Source organism: Dioscorea cayenensis, chromosome 17 (assembly GCF_009730915.1).
Source record: "Dioscorea cayenensis subsp. rotundata cultivar TDr96_F1 chromosome 17, TDr96_F1_v2_PseudoChromosome.rev07_lg8_w22 25.fasta, whole genome shotgun sequence".
NCBI lineage: Eukaryota > Viridiplantae > Streptophyta > Magnoliopsida > Dioscoreales > Dioscoreaceae > Dioscorea > Dioscorea cayenensis.
In genome coordinates, this window is record NC_052487.1 from 9,450,905 (window position 1) to 9,455,544 (window position 4,640).

Sequence of the window (4,640 nt, forward strand, 5' to 3'; positions counted from 1 at the left end):
AGCTAAGATAGAGGGTGAAGGGTCAGATAATATGGCAGAACAGAATGAGCAGCAGAGGACACTCTCAGATTATGCCAGACCCTCAGTTTTGGGCACACAGTCTAGTATTGTACGACCACCGATTACGGCACAGAATTTTGAGCTAAAGCCGGCATTCATCCACATGTTACAGAAGTCCGTACAGTTTAATGGTTTGGCCGATGAGGATCCAAACATTCACATAGAGAATTTCTTGGAAGTGTGTGACATGCTCAAGAACAATGGTGTTACGGATGATGCCATCAAGCTGAGAGCCTTCCCATTTTCCTTGAAGGGGAGAGCGAAGTAATAGCTACATTCATTACCGAAAGCATCGATTACTACATAGGAAGAGATGGTAGAAGCTTTTCTTGCCCGATATTTTTCTTACTGGAAAATCTGCAAAACTTAGGAATGAAATATGCTCCTTTGTGCAAATGGAATTGGAGTCTCTATTTGAGACATAGGAGAGGTTCAAGGAGCTCCTGCGGAAATGTCCTCAACATGGGTTCCCCGAGTGGATGATTATTCAAACTTTTTACAACGGGTTGAACCCTAGAACAAAACAGTTACTTGATGAAGCAGCAGAAGGTACCTTAGGTAGCAAGACCCCCGGAGAAGCATGACAATTGATTGAAGAAATGGGTTTGAATAGCTACCAATGGAATGCAAGAGAGAAGAAGAAAGTGGCCGGACTCCATGAAATTGATGTAGTTACATCCTTGGCAGCCCAAGTAGAGGCATTGAGCAAGAAATTGGATACAATGACTTCACCAAGGATAGCTGCAATCATAAGTTGTGATAGGTGTGGGGGTTCTCATATGCCATCCGATTGTCCTATTTCTATTGCTACTTCAGCCCCAACTAAACAAGTAGACTTTGTGGGCAATTCGGGAAGTGGACAAGGTAATCCTTATAGCAACACCTACAACCAAGGATGGAGAAACCATCCTAATTTTTCATCGAGTAATCAAGGACAACAAAAGGCCATGGCACCACCGGGTTTCCAACAACAACAAGCCCCAAACATGGAGAACCGAGTTTCAGGCTTGGAAACCTGGATGACCGATTTAGAAAAAGCTTTGACAAGATTCATCCAGTCATCTGATACAAGGTTTCAGTCAGTCGAAGCTACACTTCGCGAGCACACCGCTTCATTGCACAATCTAGAGAATCAAGTGGGGTAAATTGCGAAGTCATTATCAGAGAGACCTCAAGGAAGCTTGCCTAGTAACACCGAGACTAGTATGAGGAAACATGTGAAGGTGATCACTTTGAGAAGTGGTCGTGAGGTTGAAGGTAGGCTTCCAAGTGAGAAAACCAATGTTGAAGTACCCGAGGTCGTGGAGGTTGAGGAGAGAGCAAAAGAGAAGTGGGTGGCACCCCCGCCTTACAAGCCAAGAATCCCTTATCCTTCGAGATTGAAGAACGACCAAAATGATGAGCAATACAAGAAGTTCTTGGGTCTATTTAAGCAATTGCACATGATCATTCCTTTTGGGGAGGTGTTGTCTCAAATGCCTCGGTATGCAAAGTTTTTAAAGGATCTTTTGATTAACAAGAGGAAGTTAGAGGAGAGTACATCTATGATCTTAGATGCCTCTTGTTTGGCGGTATTGCAAAAGAATATGCCGAACAAGAAAAAGGAGCCCGGAAGCTTCATCATTCCGTACAACATTGGTAACATGGGTAAAGAAATGGCATTGGTGGACTCACGGGCTAGTATCAATGTCGTGCCTTACACCTTCTTTCAAAAGCTAGGCTTGGGAGAGCTAGACCTACTCAGATGACACTTCAATTGGCGGACCAAACGGTTAGGCATCCAAGGGGAATCATTGAAGACGAATTTGTAAAGGTCGACAAATACATATTTCCTGTGGACTTCATAGTGTTGGATGTTGATGAGGATGTCGATGTTCCGCTGATACTTGGAAGTCCATTCTTGCGCACTTCCAAGGTACTTATCGACATGGACAGTGTGTTGGCGATGACAAGTTGACATACCGCCTTACCGAAGCCATGCGACATTCTCTTAACTTTGATGATACTCTTTACTTTCTTGACACTACCGATGAACTAATAGATGAATATGTACAAGAAATGATGAATCCGAACCCATATGAATGGGTGTTAGACTGAGGAATGGAAAATGAAGAAGTCTTGATGCTTGGTCTAGAGGAAAAGGTAACATCTACCCCGGAGATCATGAAGAAGGTGCTCTGAAAGATGAAGCGAGTAAGGAGACGCCATAAGAAACGCTCCAAGGTTAATGGGGATGTAAAAGAATGGAGTGAGGGTGACAAACCCTCATGTGGTAACATGCTTGATAACTCCTCCTCTACCCTCAAAAGATTATGTTCATCATGCTTTCAAGTTATGGGTAAGAGGAAAACCTTCATCTATAAGCCCTCGTGAGCTAAGGAGAGGTACGTCAAGCTTAGTGACGTTAAACAAGTGCTTCTTGGGAGGCAACCCAAGTCTTTACTATTTTTTTTTTACGGTTAAGTTTAGTATTTGCATGAATAAGAGCTTGAGTGTTAGTGTCTTGATCTTTTACATGTTATTGTTGTGTTTTTCTTGTGGATCGCTGGTGTTTTCATGTGCTTAATCACGTGTGGCGAAGTATCTTGGTCGTTTGAACATGTTTTTCATGATTCTCTGGGTTACTTGTGCATATTATAAGCAGGCTTTGAATAGGTGTAAATGTTCAGAAATTTTTTTGCAAAGTCTGTGATTTTTCCTAAGTCATCTAGAGAAAACACATGGCCATGTGAAAATTCCACATGGGCGTGTGTTTTCGTTCAGAGCTCATCCCTAGAGGACACAATAGCATGTCTCTACCCCTGTGAATGACCTTGTGACGGTCACACACCTGTGTAGAATTTGCACACGGGCACGTGTTTCTTTGTAGAGATTCAGAACTCTATCCTGAGAAGACATAGGGGCGTGTGTCTACCCTTATGTCTGACCTTGTGCATTACACACGGGTGTGGGTAATTTCCACATGCTCGTGTGATTTCGTGCAGAGAAGACCTTCCTATCCCGAGAAGACACAGGGGTGTGTGAGTGCCCCTGTGAGTTACCCTGTGAAGATCCACATGCCTGTGTGGAATTTTCACATGACAGTATGGAACACTTAGAAATTTTTTCGAGTGAACAGAGAAGCCACAGGGCGTGTGGATGCCCCTGTGGGTCGGGCACACAGGAGTGGGGAATTTCCACACGCCCTTAAAGACGCGTTCAGAGACAAAGTGTGTTATCCCGAGAGCACACAGGGGCATGTGTCTGCCCCTGTAAAGCTCCCCTATGCAGTCACACAGGCATGAGTAATTTTCACACACCCGTGTGGATGCACAAAATTGAAGAGATTGCAATCTCCTTTATAAATCTTTCGAGTCTTTCTCATTTTCACACTCCCAAACATTCGAAGAACACTCTCTCTCACTCACCCGACTTTGCACCGTCATTTTAGAGAGATTTTACAGAGTTTTTGCTTCCGATTTATAGACTTTCATCTTCATCTTGTCGGTAAACCCTTATTCTCTCTTTTCCTCGCCATATTTGATTTTATTTCATTAAAACTGTAAATGTGCTTCATTTTCTATGCGAAAATGGTCGTTGCATGTTTAGAATTTGTTTAGAAATGAGTTTGATGTGTTTTTCATGGATTTTTACATAGTGTCCGTGTGGCTTTCACGCCCCGTGGATCCACACGGGGCGTGTGGAATTTCCACACGGATGTGTGAATTTCTGTAGTATTGTTATTTTGAATGAATTTGATCAATTTCTTTTTAATACTTGCAGATATGGCACCTCGGTCGAAGAAGCAAGCCGCTAAACGCCCACGTGAGCCTTCCCCTGAGCCGGAACACATAGAGTTCGCCATTCCGGAGCACCGGGCTCAGTTTGAGCGATTGTCAAGACTCAAGTTTGGGCAGACACGCTTTCCTGACTTGAATGCTCATGGAGGTACAGTTGGCCGATGATATGGTAGATGAGGTGGAGGAGTTCCTCTCTGTAGGTAGCTGGAAGAGATTGTTGACTATTTGTGAGCCGCCTATCTATATTCTTACATTAGAGGTGCTCGCCTCATTTGAGTTTGACCGTTCCTATTCTAGCTTCGATAGCATCGATGCTATTTAGTTCAGAGCATTTGGACATCATCATAATATGAGTGTTACGCAGTTTTCAGTCAGACTCAGGTTGTATGATGAGGTGTTCACAGATACTGCAGAGTACGATCATTTACCCACAGACTACCCAGGTAGCTTGACACCGCAGTGCCCGTACATTGTACTGTGTAGACAGGGGCAGTACGAGCCTGGGCTGTCAAAGGCTACTTGTTTGTCTCGGCCAAACTACAGATACAGTTACGCCGTCCTGAGCAGATCCGTGAACGGCCGTGGCGATAGTATCGGAGTTTTGAGCAAACAAGAGCTTCTATACTTATACTCCATGGTACAGAGTGAGCCGTTACATTTGGGACACATTATGGCCGAGTATTTTAGACACCAGGGACAGTATACCAGGATCTGTGTTCTCTTCTCCGGCCCGTACATCACAAGACTCATCATCAGAATGGGTTTACTAGACGCGATCAAAGGGGCCGAGAAGACGATTGT

At 44.0% G+C, this 4,640-nt stretch overlaps 1 non-coding gene across 1 annotated transcript; it reads right to left on the reverse strand.

Annotated features, from left to right (window-relative positions):
• Positions 1 to 422: 422 nt before the first annotated feature.
• LOC120281456 lies at positions 423 to 529 on the reverse strand. The gene has a single exon (XR_005542596.1). It is a non-coding gene; the product is annotated as a small nucleolar RNA R71 (small nucleolar RNA).
• Positions 530 to 4,640: the final 4,111 nt, after the last annotated feature.